Below are 24,116 nucleotides of genomic sequence, written 5' to 3'. Positions count from 1 at the left end.
TGACACACTAGCTGTGTGACCGAGGGCAAGTCACTTAACCCCAATCATTCTGCCTTCTCCCCTCAAAAAAAGGCAGAAATAGTTAATACATTTTTCATAGACTATAAAACAATAAGTATAAGAACTAGTTCAGGGTCCACAAGCAAAAAATATAGACCCATGTGGAGACTTAAAAATGAAATGCTAAATAAATGTGTGGGTCAAAAGAACAAATCATAGAAACAACTGATTACTATGTAAAAGAAAATGACAATGATGAAACAACATTACAAATTTCTGGGATGATGTGTCAAGGGAAAAAGCATATCCTTACAAACATAAATTTAACAAAATAGAAAAAAAAAGAATTAACGAACTGACTATGCATTTAAATTTGAAAGCCAACAAGTAAACAAGCCTAAAATAAACATAAAAAGGAGATAGAAGACCACATTTTAGAAAAGGAAATAGATCTGGCTATAAAAGAAAGATGAAACAAAAAATCCCCAGCATACTGATGGATTTAGAGAATTCTCTCAAACTTTTAAAAGACAGTTAACACTCATACTTACAAATTATTCTCAAAAACTGAAAAAGGAAGCACCCTACTAGAATCCTTTTATGAGAGAATATAGTCCTAAAACCTAAACCAGGGAAAGATAAAACAGGGAAATAAAACTACAGGCCAATATCATTAATGAACATAGACTCAAAAATTTTAAACCAAATCCTGTCAAACAAACGACAGTGATTTATCCAAAAAAATCATTCATTGTGACCAACTGGGATTTATAACAGGGACACAAGGTTGGTTCAACATTAGGAAAACAATCAACATAATTAATCATATTATAAACCAGAACATTCAGAACAACATAATCATCTCAACTGATGCAGAAAAAAGTCTTTGACAAAGTGCAACACTATTTTATGCTAAAATCCCTTCCAAGTATAGGCACATATCATAATATCACAAAAAAGCATTTATCTAAAACCAAAGGAAAATATCACATGCAATGGAAATACACTATAACCTTTTCCAATAGAATGAAGCAAGGATGCGCACTCTCCTCACTATCATTTGATATAGTTATCTAAATGCTAACAACAGCAATAAGACAAGAGAAAGAAATTAAAGGCATAAAGATCAGTAAAGTGGAGATAAAAAACTATTCCTATTTGCTGATATAATGGTTTACGTGGAAAATACTGGGTATTAGCAAAGATACAAATTCAAACAGTTTCAGCAGTTGTAGGCCACAAATAAATGCTCAAAAATGAAGTGCATTTCTATATAATAACAACAAATCACAAGATGCTATTATAGGAAGGGAAATTCCATTTCCAATACCTACAAAATACACAAAATATCTGGGGACTGAACTACCAAAGCACATGGAAGTCTCTTACAGACTTGGTTACAAAGTGTTCCTTAATGAAATAAAGAACTAGCTGTAGGAATATTCAATGCTAATGGCTAGACAATGCTAATGTATTCATTAGAGAGTCAAAGAGTTTAAAGGGGACTCACTGATCATCTACTCCAAGCACTCTTCAAGTGACTAAAATGAAGAAAGGGAAACTCATAGAAGATGGATAATTTACCCAGCTTCACAGAACGAGTTATTGGCATAACCAAAGCCAGGACCCAGGTCTTCTGACTTCTAATCTTGTGTAAAAGTAGGAGAAGTGGTTGAGGATGCCAAACACTGGATTTACAATCACAGGAGGTGGATTCAGATCCTTCTGCTACTTAATATCTGTATAACCTTCAGCAAATCTTTAACTTTTACGGACTTTAGTCTCCCCCATGAGGGGGCATGACCAGATGTTCTCAAAGTCTTTTTCAATTCTAAATCCTATAGACTCTCAAAGTTATTTCTAGTCTTACAACCTATAATTTCTTTAGATATTTTGGCCTTAATTTTGAAACATGAATACCCAGTAATGAGGACCTGCAAAACATTTACCAAACAAAACACATTACAGTAATTAAAGTCTGCTTTATATCATAAGAATGTTTGCAGATATCTGTTCAGATGCTAATTTAAGCAATGTGCCATTTTCCCAGGTTGTTCATAAAAGAAAAGAAAATATGTTACTACCAAAAAAAATTATAGAGAAAGATAATTCTTCTAAACTTTTCTATAAATTCACTCTGGCTGAAAAGTTACATAGTGATGATATTCAAGGTTAATTCTCCTAAAGAAGCAGGAATATTTTTACCTTTTAGGAAATTTGAAATGTTCTGCTTTGGGGAGATTTTTTCATTCAGATATGCCTTTTGGAACTGAACTTTCTGTGAAGGAATTTGTAAACAATTGTGAAGTTGTAAGTAGCTAGATAAATCTTTTTCCAATACAATAAAATTCCTTTGTATTTAATGCCATACTTAGATACATCCCAAAAGCTTCAGAACAACTTGATGTCTTTGGATTTCTACCCTTTGTTTATTAAGTGATCTCATGACACCAAATCTTGTTGGAATGTCACATATAGTGATGACCAAATATTCTGCATTTCTAGGGAGAAAGAAAGAAACAACCTAAACCTGACTTTTACCACACAGTCCTAATAATTACGTTGGGAACAAAAGATATTTAGCATCACCATAAGATAACGAAACACTAGGCAAGAAATTGAAGAACTTAACAGTGTCAAAGGTGGTGTCTTCATAACTACTACTGATTACTTGAAAACAGAAAGGCTTCAAAGAGAAAGACTAAATTGGGAAATGATCAGGTTATAAAGAAGGCAATCTCTTAAACTGGATTTGAATTTTTTGGACCAAAGCTTAAAAAAACAATGATGGGCTTGTGGCCAGGAATGGAGTCCACCTAATGAAGACTGGTAAAGTTACACATGTCTGAGCTTTCATGCTAACATGAAGAGGCCTGTGAAATGAAAAGACAGAAGAGGAAGAGTGAGTAATCTGCCAAATCAAATACCATAAAGAGTAGTAGCTACAAGAAATTGATAAGATCACTAGGAGAGAAGACCAATGAATAATTCAATAAATGGATAATTCAATGATTCAATAAAATAGAAAGTTCAATTCCAGGTCATATTGCTTAGAAAATGCCTCCTCCTCCACCCAGGAAACTGAATGTATTTAGATCTAGACTTAGATACATCCCAAAGGATCCAGAATAATTTGGTGTCTTTGGAATGCTAACCTTTGTGATCTCACCATATCAAATCTTGTTGCAATGTCACATGTAGTGGCATTAACTTTGATCACTCAGACCCATGAAGAATCCCCATTCCACAGAAGCCATGTGGTTGAGAAGTTACACCACTGCCTATTAAAGACTGAGCCTATGAACTTGGGATTCAGAAACTCCCTTCTCAGGCATGTTCTTCCTTTCCCATATGTCCCTGCTCCAAAGCTAGGCATAACTGCCTCCTGAAAAGTGGGTAGAGACACTTCCTTCTCCCCTTTAGTCCTCCTAATCCTCAGGGAGCCCTAATCTGCTTCAAGATTTTAAAACTAATATTATAGAAATCATAAGCATCACCATGGCCAAAATAAGTATTTGCCTATGGGCCAGACTAAAGCCTTAGCTAGGCTTTTCCTTGGAAAACTAACACAATATGTCACCGAGTGACTACTGGATACCTTTTCAGGTTAAAAGTACTTGTGCTCTGGAGGTATATCCTTCATGAACCTGACTCCATCCTGTAAAGAGAAGAATGAGATGAGATTATCTTCAAAGTGAAAGCTATTTTCACAGTAAGAATAAAAAAACACAGTTGGGTTCAAGAACTACCTTTAGAGGCAGAGCTAAGATGGTAGAGCTCTCTCTCAAATTCTTTCAGATACCTCTTAAAAAGTGAATCTAAACAAATCTGAGAGAGGTAGTATCCACTAGGAGACAGAGTAGAGCAGCTTTCCAACCCAGGAGATCCAGAAAATCGATGGGAAGGATCTGTTGCAGCAGGCTGGGAGAGTGCTGAGTGCAGGGAACTACACCTGACCATACCCGAGTGGGAGCAGGCCCAGCGGGCTGAGTCTCCCAGGATGGGAGTCTGTCGCAGCTTGGTTGAGACAGAAGTGCAAAGCTTGTGGCAGCAACAGCAATTACTCCTGGGGCTATCAGCCCACAGTTGAAAGGTCTGAAACTCACCATCTTGAGCTTCCAGGAACCATGATGACACAGTAAACTGTAAGTGTCTCATCACTCCCTTACTGACCATGAATAACCCAGAGAATACTGCCCTAGGAAAAACCATGGAATAGAGGAGCCAGAAGTAGGAGTTCAGCCGTCTTTTAGCTCAGGAAACTAGGGAGACAGGCCCCTCTTGTGGTGGCAGAAGGAGATCAACGCAGGAAGGGAGACATCCAGCAAGTCCCACCTTAGCAGGCCAATGGGAGTTCCTGAAACCTAGGGAGTTAGAGCTGGCAAGCACCAACACCAGGACCCCAGGCATGCCTTCAAACAGCCAGGGGAATTGGCAGACACCAGAGCAGACTGACAGCTGAGGCCATCCATGCTATAGCACAGCCCTAGGGGAAGAGGAGGTTTCTAGCAGCCAAACCACTTCTCCCCTACACCTCATTCTGTGAGCTTCAGGGGAGACTCAGAAAGACTTCACCAACCTTGACCTTGGCAAACACCTGCCAGCTCCAGCTCATCACCAGGTGAGCACAGCATTTTATAGCTTCTAGCAGACAAAACCAGGGGCCACAGAACACAAAGTCAGTAACCAGGCCCCTAGCTCCCAGCACAAGAAGCTTATGACAGAGCCCCCTGTGCCCCAGAAGCAGAGATCTACTTTAAAAACCAGGAAAAAAGCAACCACCATGAAGAAATGAACTAGAAAAGACAAAAGAAAACCACAGGATCTTACTATGGAGACAGGGAAGATGAAAATACCAATTTGGAAGATAACAGCATTGACACTACACCCACATCTGAAACCTTAAAGGGGAATATGATCTAGTCTCAAGTGTAAAAAGCATTCCCGGAAGAGCTCAAGGAGGAGTCTAAACGCCAACTTAGAGAGGTAAAAGAACAATTACAGAACCTATCAGGAGAAAATAACTCCTTGAAAAGCAAAATTTGCCAGAGAGATACAGAAGCTATCTGAAGAAAGCAATTTGTTAAAAATTAGAATTGGGTAAGTAGAAGCTAATGACTCTATGAGGCATCAAGAATTAGTCAAAAAAAAATCTAAAGAATGAAAAATAGAACAAAATGTAAAGTATCCCACTGGAAAAACAACTGACTTGGAAAATAGATACAGGGGAGATAATCTAGGAATTACTGGTCTACCAGAAAGCTGTGATGAAAAAAAAAACTTATCAAGGAAAATTTCCCGAGGTCCTAGAACCAGAGGGTAAAATAGTCATTGAAAGAATCCACCAATCACCCCCTCAAAGAGACCCCAAAATGAAAACTCTGAGGAATATTGTAGCCAAATTCCAGAATTATTAGGTCAAGGAGAAAATACTGCAAGCAGCCAGAAAGAAACAATTCAATTATTGAGGGACTACAGTCAGGATGACACAAGACCTTGAAGCTTCTACGTTAAAAGATCACAGGGATTGGAATATGATATTCTGTAAGGCAAAGAAGCTTGGATACAACCAAGGATCAAATATCCAGCAAAACTGAGCATAATCATTCAGGCAAGGAGATGGACATTCAATGAAAGAAGGGAATTCCAAACCTTCCTGATGAAAAGGCCAGAGCTCAATGGAAAATTTGATCTTCAAATACAAGGCTCAAGAGAGGCATAAAAAGGTAAATAGGGGGAAAAAAGAAAAAAAAACTTGTTATTCAACAAGGGCAAATTGTTTACATTGCCATATGGGAGGATGATATTTGTTAATTTTAAGAATGGCTGGAATAGAATATATAATGCTTTAGCTAAAGTAAAAAAAAAGCAGGGGTAGCAATTCTAATTTCAGACAAAGCAAAAGCAAAGATCTAATTAAAAGAGATAAGGAAGGAAACTATATCCTGCTAAAAGGTACCATAAACAATGAAGAAATATCATTACTTAACATATAAGCGCCAAGTGGTATACCATCCAAATTCTTAGAGAAGTTAAGGGAGTTACAAGAAGAAATAGACAGCAGAAATATATTAGTCGGGTACCTCAACCTACCCCTCTCTGAACTTGTTAAACCTAAGCTCAAAATAAACTAGAAGTTAAAGAGGTGAATAGAATTTTAGAAAAGGTAGTTATGATTGACCTCTGGAGAAAACTGAATGGGGATAGAAAGGAATATACGTTTTTCTTAGTGGTACATGACACATACACAAAAAATGACCATGTACTAGGGCATAAAAACCCCACAATCCCGTGCAGAAAGGCAGAAATAGTCATGATGCAATAAAAATTATTTCTAATAAAGGGCCATAGAAAGATAGACTAAAAATTAATTGGAAACTAAGTAATCTAATCCTAAAGAATCAGTGGGTCAAACAACAAATCACAGAAACAATCAATAATTTCATTCAAGAGAATGACAATAATGAGACAACATAACAAAACTGATGGGATGCAGCAAAAGCAGTTCGTAGAGGAAGTTTTATATCTCTGAATGCTTACATTAATAAAATAGAGGAAAAGGAGATAGATGAATTGGGCATGCAACTGAAAAAGCTAGAGGAAGAACAAATTGAAAATCCCCCATTAAATACCAAATTAGAAATAGGGAAAACCAAAGGAAATATTAATAAAATGGAAATAAAGAAAACTATTGAATTAATAAATAAAACTAAGAAGTAGTTTTCTGAAAAAAAAAAACAATAAAATTGATAAACATTTGGTCAATTTGATTTAAAAAAAAGAAAACCAAATTACCAGTACCAAAAATGAAAAGGGTGATTCGCCTCCAATAAAGAAGAAATTAAAACAAAAAATAGGAATTATTTTGCCCAGTTGTATGCCCATAAATTTGATAATCTTAAGTAACTAGATGAATATTTGCACTCTCTCTCTCTCTCTCTCTCTGTATATATCTATATCTATATCTATATCTATATCCACACACATACATACATATATGAATTGCCCAGATTAACAGAAGAGGAAGTAAAATACTTAAATAACTCCATCTCAGAAAAAGAAATTGAACAAGCCATCAATGAACTCCCTAGGAAAAAATCTCCAGGGTCAGATGGATTTACAAGCAAATTCTATCAAATATTTAAAATAATTAATTCCTACACTTTATAGAGTGGGAAAATAGGCAAAGAAGGAGTCCTACCAAAATTTTTTTTATGACACAGTATGGTACTTATACCTAAACCAGGAAGAGTCAAAACAGATAAAAAATTATAGCCAAATTTCCATAATGAATATAGATGCAAAAATTTTAAATAAAATATTAGCAAAAAGATTACAGCAACTCATCATGAGGATAATACACTAGGACCAGGTAAGATTTATTCCAGGAATGCAAAACTGGTTCAATATTAGGAAAACTAACAGCATATTTGATTATATCAACCACAAAACTAGCAGAAATCAGGAGATTATTTCAATTAATGAAGAAAATGCTTTTGACAAAATACAGCACTCATTCCTATTAAAAACACTAGAAAGCATACGAATAAATGGAGTCTTCCTTACAATCATAAGTAGCATCTACCTAAAACCATCAGGAAGCATATGTAATGGCCATATGCTAGATGCATTTCCAATAAGATGTGGGAGTGAAACAAAGATGTACATTATCACCCCTATTATTCAATTTGATGCTAGAAATGTTAGTTTTGGCAATAAGGGAAGAAAAAGAAATTGAAGGAATTAGAACAGGCAAAGAAGAAATTAATTTATCACTCTTTGCAGATAATATGATGATTTAGAGAATCCTAGATAATCGAGATAAAAAACTACTTGAAATAATAAATAACTTTAGCAAAGTTGCAGGATATAAAATAAGCCCACATAAATCCTCAGCATTCTTTTTTTATATTTAATTTATTTAATATATTTAGTTTTCAGCATGGATTTTAACAAGAATTTGAATTACAAATTTTCTCCCCATTTCTACCCTCCTGCCCACTCCAAGATGGCGTATATTCTGGTTGCCCCATTCCCCAGTCAGCGATCCCATCTGCCTTCCCACTCCCCTCCCATCTCCCTTTCCCTTCTCCTCTTGTAGGGCAAGATAAATTTCTATGCCCCATTGTCTGTGTATCTTATTTTCTAGTTGTATGCAAAAACTTTTTGTTGTTGTTGTTTTTGAACGTCTGTTTTTAAAACTTTGAGTTCCAAATTCTCTCCCCTCTCCCCTCCCCGCCCACCCTCCCTAAGAAGGCAAGCAATTCAACATAGGCCACATGCATATCATTATGTAAAACCCTTTCACGTTGTGAAAGATTAGCTATGTTTTGCTCCTTCCTAACCTATCCCCCTTTATTCAATTTTCTCCCTTGACCCTGTCCCTTTTTGAAAGTGTTTGTTTTTACCTCCTCCCCCTGTCTGCCCTCCCTTCTATCGTCCCCCCCTTTTGTATCTTCTTCCTCCTTCTTTCCTGTGGGGTAAGATACCCAATTGAGTGTGTATGGTATCGTCTCCTCAGGTCAAATCCAATGAGAGCAAGATTTACTCATTCCTCCTCACCTGTCCCCTCTTCCCTTCCTACAGAACTGCTTTTTCTTGACACTTTTATGCGAGATAATTTACCCCATTCTATCTCTCCCTTTCTCCCTCTCTCAATATATTCCTCTCTTATCCCTTAATTTGATTTTATTTTTTTAGATGTCATCCCTTCATATTCAACTCACCCTATGCCCTCTGTCTATATATATATATATATATATATATATACATACACACACACACACATATATACACCTACATATATACACCTACATATATACATACACACACACATATATATAGATGCATACACACACACACACACACACACACACACACACACACATATATATATATATATATATATATATATGCATATTCCTTTCAGCTACTGTGATACTGAGGTCTCATGAATCATACACATCATCTTTCCATGTAGGAATGCAAACAAAACAGTTCAAATTTAGTAAGTCCCTTATGTTTTCTCTTTCTTGTTTACCTTTTCACGCTTCTCTTGATTCTTGTGTTTGAAAGTCAAATTTTCTATTCAGCTCTGGTCCTTTCACTGAGAAAGCTTGAAAGTCCTCTATTTTATTGAAAGTCTATGGAGCATGATACTCAGTTTTGCTGGGTAGGTGATTCTTGGTTTTAATCCTAGCTCCGTTGACCTCCGGAATATCGTATTCCAAGCCCTTCGGTCCCTTAATGTGGAAGCTGCCAGATCCTGTGTTATCCTGATTGTGTTTCCGCAATACTCAAATTGCTTCTTTCTGGCTGCTTGCAGTATTTTCTCCTTGACCTGGGAGCTATGGAATTTGGCGACAATGTTCCTAGGAGTTTTCTTTTTGGGATCTATTTGGGGAGGTGATCAGTGGATTCTTTTGATTTCTATTTTGCCCTGTGACTCTAGAATATCAGGGCATTTCTCCTTGATAATTTCTTGAAAGATGATATCTAGGCTCTTTTTTGGATCATGGCTTTCAGGTAGTCCAATAATTTTTAAATTATCTCTCCTGGATCTATTTTCCAGGTCAGTGGTTTTTCCCACGAGATATTTCATATTGTCTTCCACTTTTTCATTCCGTTGGTTCTGTTTTATAATATCTTGATTTCTCATAAAGTCACTAGCTTCCACTTGCTCCAATCTAATTTTTAAGGTAGCATTTTCTTCAGTGGTCTTTTGGACCTCCTTTTCCATTTGGCTAATTCTGCCTTTCAAGGCATTCTTCTCCTCATTGGCTTTTTGGAGCTCTTTTGCCATTTGAGTTAGTCTATTTTTTAAGGTGTTGTTTTCTTCAATATTTTTTTCAGTATTTTTTGGGTCTCCTTTAGCAAGTCATTGACTTGTTTTTCATGGGTTTTTTTTGCGTCATTCTCATTTCTCATCCCAATTTTTCCTCTACTTCTCTAACTTGCTTTTGCAAATCCTTTTTGAGCTCTCCCATGGCCTGAGACCAGTTCATGTTTTTCTTGGAGGCTTTTGATGTAGGCTCTTTGACTTTGTTGACTTCTTCTGGCTGTATGTTTTGGTCTTCTTTGTCACCAAAGAAAGATTCCAAAGTCTGAGACTGAATATGAGTCCATTTGCACTGCCTGGCCATGTTCCCAGCCAACTTACTTGACCCTTGAGTTTTTCATCGGGGTATGACTGCTAGTAGAGCAAAGAGTACTTTGTTCCAAGCTTGAGGGGATGGGCTGTTGATTTCAGAGCTATTTCTATATAGCCAGATCTGCCACACCAGCACTCCTCCTTCCCCAAGAACCACCAACCTGGACATGATGCAAATCTTAAGCCTGCTCTGCACTCCTGCTCTAATCTGCCACTTAATTCCTCCCACCAGGTGGCCCTGGGGCCAGAAGCAACTGCAGCTGTAGTTCTGTAGCTGCACCACCCCCGTTGCCCCTGGGGCAGTGGCTGAATCTCTGTCCCCTGCAGCTTTTCCCACTAACCTTCTCTGTTGTCTTTGGTGTTTGTGGGTTGAGAAGTCTGGTAACTGCCACAGCTCACTGATTCAGGGTGCTAGGGCCTGTTCCGCCCTGGCTACTGGTCTGATTGGTCCTGGCGCCACCCATGCTGGGCTCTGCTCTCCTTCACCCCCAGCTCCAAGAGTGACAGACCTCATCCAGTGACCATCCAGGCTGTCCTGGGCTGGATCCCTGCTTCCCTCTGCTATTTTGTGGGTTCTGCAGTTCTAGAATTTGTTCAGAGCCATTTTTTATAGGTTTTTGGAGGGACCTGGCAGAGAGCTCATGCAAGTTCCTGCTTTCCAACCACCATCTAATCCTTGGCATTCTTATATATTACTAACAAAGCCCAACAGCAAGAGACAGAAAGAGAAATTCCATATAAAGTTATTGTAGAAATTATAAAATACTTGGGAGTCTACCTGCCAAGACAAACCCATGAACTATATGAACACAATTACAAAACACTTTTCACACAAAGAAAGTCAGATTTAAACAAATGGAAAAACATCAGGTGCTCATGGTTAGGCAGAGCTAATATAACAGAAATGATGATTTTAGCTAAGTTAATTTACATATTTAGTGCCATACCAATCAAACTACTAAAAATTATTTTATTATTTTATAAAGCTAGATAAAATAATAACAAAATTCATTTGGAAGAGTGAAAGGCCCAGAATATCAAGGGAATTAATGAAAAGAAAGGTTAGGAAAGCTGGCCTAGCTATACCAGATATTAAACTGTACTATGAAGCAGCAGTCATCAAAACTACTCGGTACTGGAGTTGTGTATCAGTGGAATAGATTAGGTACACAAGAGGCAGTAGTCAATGAGTATAGTAATCTGCTCTTTGATAAATGCAAAGAGTCCAGCTTCTGGGATAAGAACTCACTATTTGATAAAAACTGCTGAGAAAATTGATAAATAGTATGGCAGAAACTGGGCATAGAACAATATGTTATACTGTATACCAAAATAATATCAAAATGGGTTCACGATTTAGATATAAAGGCTGATACTAGAAGCAATTTGGGAGAGCAAGGAATAGTTTACCTGTCAGATTTATGACAAAGGGAAGAATTTATGACCAAACAAGAGATAGAGAGCATTATGAAATGTAAAATGGATAATTTTGATTATGTTAAATTGAAAAGTTTTTGTACAAAGAAAGCCAATGGATCTAGGATTAGGAGGGAAGCAGAAAATTAGGAAAGAATTTTTACAACCAGTGTGTCTGATAAAGGCCTCAAGTCTAAAATATACAGGGAATTGAGTCAACTTTATAAGACTGTAAGTCGTTCCCCAATTGATAAATGGTCAAAGAATATGAACAGGTAGTTTTCAGGGGAAGAAATTAAAGATATCTATAGTCATGTGAAAAAAATGTTCTAAATTACTATTGATCAGAGAAATGCAAATCAAAACAACTCTTACGTACCATATCTCTCCTGTCAGATTGGCTAACATAACAAAACAGGAAAATGATAAATGCCATAGAAGATGTGGGAAAATAGGAACACTGTTACATTGTTGGTGGAGTTGTAAACTGATCCAGACATTCTGGAGAGCCATTTAGAACTATGACCAAAGGGCTATAAAAGTGTGTATACCCTTTGACTCAGCAATACCACTTCTAGGGCTGTATCCCAAAGAGATCATACAAGTGGGAAAAGGACCTGTATGTACAAAAATATTTATAGCAGCTCTTTTCATGGTGGCCAAGAACTGAAAATTGAGGTGATACCCATTAATTGAGGAATGGCTAAACAAGTCATGGTATATGAATGTAATGGAATACTACTGTCCTATAAGAAATGATGAGAAGATGGACTTCATAATAACCTGGAAAGACTTACATGATCTGATGCTGAGCGAGGTGAACAGAACCAGGGGAACATTATATACAATTACAATCACATGATATCTGTGATGACTAACTTTGATAGACTTGGCTCTTCTCAGCAATGCAAAGTTCTAAGAAGCTCCAAAAGACTCATGATGGAAAAAGCTATCCACATCCAGAGAAAGAACTATGGAGTCTGAACACAGATAGAGGCAAACTATTTGCTCTCTCTTTTCTTTCCTTTTACTTTTTGTTTCTTCTTTCTCATGTCTCATTCCATTGGTTAGAATTCTTCTTTGCAACTAAACTATTGTGAATATAAGTTTAATATGAAGATACATGTAGGACCTATATTGGATTACATGCCGTCTTGGTGAGGGGGGAAAGGGGAGAAAATTTGGAACTCAAAAACTTGTGGAACTGAGTGTTATAAAATAAAAATAAATAAATTAATAAATAAATAAAGAATTACCTTTAACATATACTAGCTGTGTTACCCTGGGCAAGTACAAGCACTTAATCCCCTAAATAACTAATATCCTTTTGGTGACAATCAACTAGTATTTATTAAGCACCTACTATGTGCCAGGCACTGTGCTAAGCAGTGATGACATTGACTGTTTTGGAAATCTGGTCTTTGATAGTCTGGTGAATCCCACAGACCTCTTCTTAAAATATTTTTAATGCATAAATTAAAATACATTTGGTCACAAAGGAACCGATTATACTGAAATAAAATTTTATATGTAAAACCACTGCCTGGAGTTTAAGAATTTCTCTCTGCACTAACACTAAAAGTTCCAGAGCAGACCCAGACCTGATTTGAAAGAGGGAGTTTCCTCATCTAATCTCTCCCAACCACTGCTATCCCAAATTCCTTTACAATGCTAAATTTCTCTGTATTCACTGCATTCACCATATGTAGCAATAGAGCCAATGGAATTTACCTAATACCTAGGATAAATGGCCTGTTCCTGGGATGGCAGTGGCCCATGCTGCTAAATCCAAGGGCCTCACTATCACACAGTAATTATAGAATGATCAACCTAATTCACCAGTTAACAAACACTGATTAAAAGTCTATTCAGTAGCAGGCATTGTGCTAAATCCTAGCAAACAAACAAACAGAAGAAATCAAACAACCCTGAAAATCACAAAGGTTACACTCTGTGGGGGAGAAGAATGGGGGGAGGGGGCAGAAAAATATATGACAGAACAATATGAAAAATTAGAAGGTATTAGGAGAGCAGGGTACATTTTGGGGAAAAGGGATCAGGAAAAGTTTCACATACAAAGTGATGCTTGAAAGCACAGGGATAGGAGATGCAATACAAATGTGAGGAAGAAAGAGAGGCCAGTTTGAGCCAGTAGAAGAGTGTGGGTTTGGAGGTAATTCATCTCTACCAACACACAACTGAATGAAAGATGAGGATGAAGAGAATACATTCCATTAAATTTTTATGTTTGTAGAACAAAATCAATGTTCTCTTACATACAAGAAGGTATAATATAGATACAGGTTATCAACTCACTTAAGATTCCTTAAAAGACCTAAAAACAAAGCTGTCTTCAAAGACCCTCTACTCATAAGAATGAGATGTTTCTCACCATAATGGTGATCCAGCAGGTCCAAGTAGAAGGGCCTTGCTGGGATGGAATCAAGATGGTGGAGGGAAACCATCATTTTGCCAAGCTATCCCAATACCCCCCACCCACAAAACAAACAAACCCCCTAAAATTGGTCAAACCAAATTGTGAAGTGAGAAGGCCAATTAAAAGCCACCGTGAATTATTTTTCTAGGTCAAGAAAGCTTAGGAAGATTTCAAGAGCAGTCTGCAGATACAGGAGTGAAGGTTGGCCAGAAACGCACTCAACAAATGCACTCAACAGTAGTGGTACCAAGGGGAGTGGCAACAGGAGGTGATAGTGGTGGCATCAGGAGCAGAGCGAAGTCTAATACATAGGGACGGTAAGGGGACTGTGGTCAGAAAAGGATCCCAGGGGGCCTTGATATTAGCACTTGTCATCTGATACATCTATTACCCATTATCTAGTTCTTGGTTACACTTCCAAAGAGAAGAAAGGAGCAGCTGCAAACTCAAAGAGCAGGGTTCCACCTGGGTATAAAACAGAGTATAGACCAACCAGAGTACAGACCTGTCCCTGGATTACATCACACTAGAAGTATAGAAAACTCACAGGCTTCCACTGAGCTGTGAAACCAGCAAAAGGACATAGAAGATAGAAGCTCAGGCCAGATACTCCCACTCCCACCCCCAGAGGTGATCTTATGTTTCCCCAAAGTTCCAATTTAGGGGGTTCCTAATGATTACACTATCTCATATCCACACACACCCTTCTATCTTTCACAGAACATGGGAATTAGCAGGGGCCAGAGAACTACATGATATAGGTAGCAGAAATGGAAAACATAATGTAGCTAAAGGGGACAGAAAAGAAGAGAGTAATACGAAATATTCTTGAATGGAAAAGCAAGGAAGAATACATTTGGATTTAACATGAAAGAGAAGCCACACAGAACTGAATGGGAAATGGAGAGTGCATATTTACAAGGAATGTGTATGCACTGAAGTGTATGTCTAAGGTTTCAGATTTGTAGCTCTATGGGGATAAGGATGGTGATCAGTTTATGTAATTCTGTGGAGCTAATTAAATTTGGCTGGATAAAATGGTTTTGTTAACCTATTTACCATCTTGTGTTATCACATCTGTTATTGTCACTTTGAGCACATTTAGGGAACTATACTAATTTTCTGTAGTTAGCAACATCTGCCAATAGTGTCACTTGACTCCAAAGGAAATAGCCAACAGAAACATATTGCCTGCCTGATAATTTGGGAATAGAATCTTTACTCTTTACCTTGATGTATGTCTATCTGTATTGCTTTTTAAATGGTGGAAAAGCCCCAGGCTAATATAATGTTCAGTAGAACAGATCATATTGTACTATTATAAAAGTTCAGTGTTAAAAAGTTGTAAAGGGCTGGATGGTTCATAGAATTAATGATGGAATGTAAATGTATTACACAGAGCATTGGGCCACAAATGAAGAATTCAAGCTCAGTACTGGTCTTTCTTCTGACTCCCTGAACAAACTTACAACCAGTTATAAAGTAAACTAAGTGCCAGTGTTGGGACTGGGGAGTAGCTGCAGCAGAAGGGAGACAGCAGGAAGTTGGCAACAGGAAGAGAATGGAAAAACAGATGCACCCAGGAAAAAGAGCCACCTAAGAGAAGCCAGTTGTAGACCTGGTGGTGAGAGGTCTTTACTTCCCCACAGAACTAATCTATTTGCCTGAAGAGTTGCTGCTTTTTTGTGTCTCACAAAGATCTGTAATGTGCAAGCGTGTGATTGCTTTCTTAACCACTAGCCTTGCATAGTGGAAAGATTCTGGAATATATTTTGCCTTCCATTCAAACTTAAAAACCACAACATTAAAATAAAAAAAAAAATTATGACTAGATAAAACTTAGCAATTAAGTATACCATAATCACTTGGTGGCATTACATGCTGTAATTACATATTCTAAACCCTTAATATTTTCCAACCTCCAGAATTTTAGTTTTGGAAGGGAGTACAGAAGTCATTTTGCATAACCAGTACTTGGTCAAGAATTCCTTCTACAATCACCCCAACCAGTGGTTATCTATTATTGTTCAGCACTCCCAAATGAAGAATACAGTCTCTCTCAAGACACCTCATCCTATTTTGGGGTAGCTCGAATTGTTAGTAATGTTTTCCCTTAGGTTAAGCCTAATGTCCTACTTTGCAACCTAAACTTATTGGTTCCTAGGTTTTTAAAAGACTTGAAGACAATATTCCTTCAGTGTGATTCCCTCAGTCTTCTTTCCTTCAGGCAAAACAATCCCCCAGATCCTTTAACTGATCCTCTAAGGCCAGTATGTTGAGGATAATTCCCACTATGGTTACTCTCTGTTAGATGTTATTATTTGCAGCTTTGTCAAAATGTGATGCTCAAAACTGAACACAATACTCTAGATGTGGGTTAACCAGGGCACAATATACTGGAATAAGCATTTTCTACCTTCATTCTCAAACATTATTCCTCTTTAAATGTAGCTAAGATTACATTAACTTCTTTGGCTACCACATCATACAGCTGATTAATTGCACTTACAGCCCATTAAAATCTCAAGATCTTTATTACCTTCTGTCTTATCTATCCTCCTATATCTTGTACCTGTGAAGTAGCTTTTAAAGAGTAATATACTTAAATGTTATTATACTTTATTCTTAAAGATTCTACCCATTATTCTAATCTGGCAAGAACTTCCTGAAAATGTTAGTGATACCTATCTTAAGGCATTTCTTCTAATTCATCTTTACCTTCAATTATGGTCAGTTTATTTCCAAAATTAGCTTCTAATTCCAATTTTTCTTTATCAGTAGCTTTATTCATTGTCATATGGCCTAGAAGAAATCTCAAGTCTTTTTCCATACCTGTATTCAATTACATATTCCTAAGCCAGTCACCTGACATGTCCCCCAAATGTTCTACAGACAATTTAAGATTCGTAATCAAGCAAGCATTTATTAAGCATATAATATATCCCAGGTACTGTGGTAGACAATGGTGACACAGAACAAAATTGAAATGATCTCTTCCCTAGAGGAATTTACAGTTTAATGGGAAAGGTAACATGTGCCTTCCTAAGTATATAAAAAACACATAAGAAACAACCTTGGAAGGAAAGACAATAGTAGCTGTTACAGCCAGGAAAAGTCTTCTGGAAAAGATGGCACCTGAGCTAAGTCTGAAAGGAAACCAAAGATTCCAAGATAAGGATGCAATGTATTCCAGACCCAAGGGACACATGGGAAGAACTGCAAGTAGATCATTATGGCTGCACCCCATAATAAACATCAGAAGACTGGAAAGTTAAGTGGGGCCAGGCTGTGAAAAGCTTTAAGTACCAGAAGAGTTTATAGTTGATCTCAGAAGAAGTCGCTGGAGTTTATTAAGTAGGGAGGAATATCGTGAATGATAAATCATTATAGAAGATCCTCCATATTACATTGTAAGCCAGGCTCTCTTCCCGCCTCCCCCCCCACCCCTCCCGGCAGACCTTTAGACTTCCCAGCTTGGCATAAAGAATCAGACATTCATCTCCGGCTTGGAGACTGATAGTCCCTGAATAAGAATGCATCCCTCAGACATTCCTCTCCAAACTGATAGGCCCTGAACAAAGAATAGAATACGCTCCCACTAGAAGACTGACAGGCCCTGAACAAAGAACAGGAAATATTTCTGCAACTGCTTTTGGAAGACCTAGTCAGTTCTCAAAAACAAAATGACTGACAAGATCTTCCCCTCCCGAGGGCAGTGGCTACCCTCTCTGCCAGAGAACATCCGGGACAGTTAGCAGTAAGTCTTCCTTGTTCAGGACACTATAAAAGTCACCACATGAGAGAGGCACATTGGGATCTCACCCATGGGGAGGATGCTTTGCCTGGGACCTCCTTCCCTTTCAGGCCCTTGATCGAGCTGTGTAAACCAGGATCCCCTCAGCTTTGAGGAGATCAAGTGCTGGAGTTCCCCCAAGATGTGATGAATCTATGTCATCTGTGTCTTTGTCTTTGTTATGTTAACTGTTTGTTAGAAATTGTTGATTAATGTGGGTGTGGGTTTGATAGAGTATTTCCACTGTCCTTCAATTAAAAACTTTATTCTGTTGGAAGTGTGTCTTATTGCCAGTGCAAATTCAAATCCAAATCCAACCTAACTTAATTGAACATATTGTTTCTTCTTTACTTATGTTTATTGCCTCAATTACTTTTCTTGACTTATTCCTAGAGCTAGCATCTCTAGTACTACGTCAAATACAACTGATAAGAGAAATCCTTTGAATTTATTGGTAAGGATTCTACTTTTATCTCTGTAACAAATAATGTAGCTCTTGGTTTTAAATGTGTACTATTTATCATTTAAAGGAAAAAGGCCATTAATTCCAATATTTTCTAGAGTTATTTACTATTATTTGTATAATCATGATTTTTGTATATTTTGTTATTAATAGGGTTAAATTTATATTTTTCTGAATATTAAAGCAACTCTGCATTCTTAGCATTAATCCAATCTGGTCATAGCATACAATATTTGTGATGTGTTGTTTTAGCTTTTTTGCTAATATTTTACTTACAGTTTTTGCATCTATGTTTATTAAATGTATTAGTTTTACTTCTGTTTTGATCCTTCCTGGCTTATGTATCAAGACAATATCTGTGTCACAGAAAGAATTTGGTATGATTGTTTCTTTTACTATTTTTGTAAATAATTTATATTAAAATTAATTTCCTTTGAAGATCTGATAGAATTCACTTGTGAATCCATCTAGTCCTGTATTTTCCTTCCCTTTGGAAGTTCACTTACAGATTGTTCAATTATTTCCTGTGAAATTAGGTCACTTAAATTTTCTATTTCTTCCTGTGTTAATTTAGAAATTTATATTTTTATAAATTCTCCCTTATTTCATTCAAATTGTTGCTCTGTTGGTATAGTTGGGCAAAATTGTTTCTAGTAATAATATTTTTATTTCTTCTTCAGTTGTTGCAATTTTTTTTTGATACTAGTAATTTGGTATTCCTTTTCCTTTTAGTCAAATTAATGGCTTATGCATTTTGTTATTTTTAGTTATACTTAGAAGCTTAGAGTTTTAGTCATTTTTCAATTGTGTCAATTTCTTCTTTAATTTTTAGGATTTCTATGGTGGTTTTAAATGGGGTATGTTTTGTTTAAAAGTATATTCATTTAAAGTTCAAATTCACTGGTCTGTCTTTCTTTTTTTAGTTAAAAAAAAGTGTTTACAGATATAAAAATTTTCCTAAGGATTGCTTTGGCTACATTCCAAAATTCTGCTATGTTATTTCACTGTTTTTATTATCTTTCATGAAACTATCTATTATTTCTATGATGTTTTTGATCTAACAATCCTTTAGGATTCAGTTATTTAGTTTCCAATTGATTTTAACACATTTTTTCCAGTGGCCCTTTATTTAATAAAATTTTATTGCATTGTGATCAATAAAGTATGTGTATAACAATTCTGTTTTTCTGCATTTGTGTGTGAGGTTTTTATGTCTTAAAACACAATCAACTTTTGTAAAGGTGCCAAGAAAAGCTGAATAAACAGATTTATTTCCCTATTTCTATTCAGTAAAAAAAAATTCTATTTAGGTTCTTAACATCTTTCTTTTATATATTTGGGTTAGATTTACCTAGGCTAGAAAGGGTCACTAAAGGGCCCTCATTATTAAAATGTTATTACCTATTTGTCCTTGTAATTAATTTAATTATTCTTTTAAGTATTTCAAAGTTAGCATTGGGTATGTGTATATGTGTGTCTCTGTGTACTTATAGACACACACACATATAAAGTAGATGCACACATATAAAGTACTGAAATCAGTACATTTCAGCACAATGTAGTCTCCCTGTTTATCTCTTCTAATTAGGTCTACTTTTGGTATTGCCTTGCCTGGAATCCTAATTACTGCCTCTGCTTTTTTATATTCAGCTGAGTCATAACAGATTTTGCTACAACCTTTTATTTTAACTCTGTGTGAGTCTTTATGTTTCAAGTGTGTTTGCTGTAAACAATGTATTGGTGAATTTTGCTTTTTAATGTATTTTGTTAACATTCCATTTTATAAGTTCAGTTTATTCCCATTCACACTCATGATAGTTTATTGCTTATTCCTTCCATTCTGTTTTATTTTTCTTGTTTATACTTCTCTCTTCTTGTTTATTCTGTTATTACCTTTTTTCTTTTCATTTAACGTTTTCACTATGCCCTCTCCATGCTTACCCTTTGTTTTGCTTAAGACTAATCTCTTCCTGAATCAACCCTGTCTTATATTATTCTTTATCCTTTTCCTGTTACTATCTGTATCCTTGATGACCTGAATGTATTTCTACACCAAACTCTTTATGTACCATTGTTAAACAGTTTATTTGAAAGTCAATTTCAAGTGATGCCCATTTCCTCCACTCCTTCTATGTTTGAATATGGTTCTACTGGTACAATTTATATGTCTTAAAAGTTCCTCATTTTTTCCTCCCATTTTCCCTTAAAGAATTTTCTCCCTCTCCCTTTCTTCTTTTTTTATTTAAATAGATTCTTCAAAACATAACAAATCCGTCAGTCTTCTGTTTCAACTGACTACTACTATTACCCCTTTGGAGAGTAGGATTCTAAACATAACATTTTAACATGCCCCAGTGAAGTGCAAATAGTTTACCCTTTTGAAATCCCCGCTAACTGTTCACTTATACTTACTTTTTTATGTTTTTTTGTTTATTTAACATTTTTAGTTTTCAGCAATGATTTTCACAAGAGTTTGAATTACAGATTTTCTCCCTATTTCAACCCTCCCCCCCACTCCAAGATGGCATATATTCTGATTGCCCCATTTCCCAGTCAGCCCTCCCTTCTGTCACCCCACTCCCCCCCATCCTCTTTTCCCTTACTTTCTTATAGGGAAAGATAGATTTCTATTCCCCATTGCCTGTATATCTTATTTCCTAGCTGCATGCAAAAAACTTATTTTTGAACATCTGCTTTAAAAAGTTTGAGTTCCAACTTCTCTCTTCTCTTCCCTCCCCACCTACCCTCCTGAAGAAGGCAAGCAATTCAACATAGGCCACATGTGTATCATTATGCAAAACCCTTCCACAATACTCATGTTGTTAAAGACTAACTATATTTTGCTCCTTCCTATCCTATCACCCTTTATTCAATTTTCTCCCTTGACCCTGTCCCTTTTCGAAAGTGTTCACTTTTGATTTTCTCCTCCCCTTATATGCCCTCCCTTCTAACATCCCCTGTTTTTTAATCTCCTACCTCCTTCTTTCCAGTGGGGTAAGATAACAAATTGAGTGTGTATGCTATTCCCTCCTCAGGTCAAATCCAATGACAGCAAGATTCACTCATTGCCCCTCATCTGCCTTCTCTTCCCTTCCTACAGAACTGCTTTTTCTTGACACTTTTATGTGAGATAATTTACCCCATTCTATCTCTCCCTTTCTCCCTCTCTCAATATATTCCTCTCTCATCCCTTAATTTGATTTTTTTATATCATCCCTTCATATTCAACTCACTGTGTGCCCTCTGTCTATATGTGTGTGTGTGTGTGTGTGTGTGTGTGTGTGTGTGTATTCCCTTCAGCTACTCAAATACTAAGGTCTCATGAATTATACACATCATCTTTCCATGTAAGAATGTAAACAAAACAGTTCAACTTTAGTAAGTCCCTTATGATTTCTCTTTCTTGTTTACCTTTTCATGCTTCTCTTGATTCTTGTATTTGAAAGTCAGATTTTCTATTCAGCTCTGGTCTTTTCACTGAGAAAGCTTGAAAGTCCTCTATTTTGTTGAAAATCCATATTTTGCCTTGGAGCATGATACTCAGTTTTGCTGGGTAGGTGATTCTTGGTTTTAATCCTAGCTCCATTGACCTTCAGAATATTGTATTCCAAGCCCTTCGGTCCCTTAATGTGGAAGTTGCTAGATCTTGTATCATCCTGATTGTGTTTCCACAATACTCAAATTGCTTCTTTCTGGGTGCTTGCAGTATTTTCTCCTTGATCTGGGAGCTCTGGAGTTTGGCAACAATATTCCTAGGAGTTTTCTTTTTGGGATCGTTTTCAGGAGGCGATCGCTGGATTCTTTCAATTTCTATTTTACCCTCTGGTTCTAGAATATCAGGGCAGTTCTCCTTGATAATTTCTTGAAAGATGATATCTAGGCTCTTTTTTTGATCATGGCTGTCAGGTAGTCCAATAATTTTTAAATTATCTCTCCTGGATCTATTTTCTAGGTCAGTAGTTTTTCCAATGAGATATTTGACATTGTCTTCCACTTTTTCATTCTGTTGGTTCTGTTTTATAATATCTTGATTTCTCATAAAGTCACTAGCTTCCACTTGCTCCAATCTAATTTTTAAGCTAGTATTTTCTTCAGTGGTCTTTTGGACCTCCTTTTGCATTTGGCTAATTCTGCCTTTCAAAGCATTCTTCTCCTCATTGGATTTTTGGAGCTCTTTTGCCATTTGAATTAGTCTATTTTTAAGGCGTTATTTTCTTCAGTATTTTTTTGGGTCTCCTTTAGCAAGTCATGGACTTGTTTTTCATGGTTTTCTCACATCATTCTCATTGCTCTTCCCAATTTTTCCTCTAATTCTCTAACTTCCTTTTCCAAATCCTTTTTGAGCTCTTCCATGGCCTGAGACCAGTTCATGTTTTTCTTGAAGGCTTTTGATGTAGGCTCTATGACTTTGTTGACTTCTTCTGGCTGTATGTTTTGGTCTTCTTTGTCACCAAAGAAAGATTCTAAAGTCTGCATCTGAATCTGAGTCTGTTTTCGCTGCCTGGCCATGTTCCCAGCCAACTACTTGACCCTTGAGCTTTTCCTTGGGGTATGACTGCTTGTAGAGTACAGAGTACCTTGTCCCAAGCTTGAGGGGCTGCACTATTGTTTGCAGAGGTATTTCTACACAGCCAGTTCTGCCACACCAGTGCTCCTCCTCCCCTAAGAACCGCCAACCCGGACTGTGACTCAGATCTAAGCAGGCTCTGCACTCCTGCTCTGATCTGCCATTTAATTCCTCCCACCAGGTGGCCCTGGGGCCAGAAGCAACTGCAGCTGTAGTTCTATAGCTGCACCACCTCCGCTTCCCCCCAGGGCGGTGGCCGAACTGTGAACTCTTTTCACTCTGTCCCCTCAATTTTTTCCCACTACCTTTCTCTGTTGTCTTTGCTGTTTGTGGGTTGAGAAGTCTAGTAAATGCCTCAGCTCACTGATTCAGGGCACTAGGTCCTGTTCCTCCCGGCTCTTGGTCTGGTTGGTCCTGACACAGCCCATGCTGTGCTCTGCTCCCCTTCTGCTCCCAGCTCCATGCTATAGACCTTACCCAGCAACCATCCAAGCTGTCCTGGGCTGGAGCCCTGCTTCCCTCTGCTATTCTGTGGGTTCTGCAGTTCTAGAATTTGTTCAGAGTCATTTTTATGGGTGTTTGGAGGGACCTGGGGAAAAGCCTTAGGCAAGTCCCTGCTTTCCAGCTGCCATCTTTGCTTTGCCTCCCCCCCCCCATAATTACTTTTTAATTTTTCTCTTTACTTCTACATTTATATTTGAAAATTTTTTAAACTTGGGGTTTTTTTTCTGTGAGGAATTTAAAAAATACTTTATTCCATTAAAATACATTTACCCCCTGTAGTATTGTTAAGGCTTAGGGGTGCTAGGACCCCAAAATAGTGACATGTGGGTACTGCCCAAATGAATTAGACTCAAGCCTTTTTTCACACACACAAAGTCAAACAAAGTTTGTTAAAAATCTGCCATATTGGGTTGTTGTGTTTGTGCTTTGTTTTTGAAGAGGACTATGGCATCAGGGAAATGATGACATGACTTGCAGTTGACTTTGATTTGGGTGAGGGAGGGCTATGTAAGGTCACCAGCCTCACTTTATCCTCCAGAGCTATCTGGATCCAGTGACCTGATATTCATCAGGATGACTGGAGATGACCTAGGATACAATGGGAGATGCTGGCCCTTTTAGGCTAAGGTTTTTTCAGGTTCTCACTTTGACTGATGTAAGGCCCATTCAGGGAATAAGCCCCTTTAAGCAGTGAGTCACGTGATGGCCCCTTTGGTAGATTCTTAAGGAATCTCAGCATTGGTTAGACTCTTATGGAATCTGAGCATTTGTACAGCTAATGGAAGC

The sequence above is a fragment of the Trichosurus vulpecula genome, chromosome 6, assembly GCF_011100635.1.
Source record: "Trichosurus vulpecula isolate mTriVul1 chromosome 6, mTriVul1.pri, whole genome shotgun sequence".
Lineage (NCBI taxonomy): Eukaryota > Metazoa > Chordata > Mammalia > Diprotodontia > Phalangeridae > Trichosurus > Trichosurus vulpecula.
Note: the sequence above shows the minus strand (reverse complement) of the source record.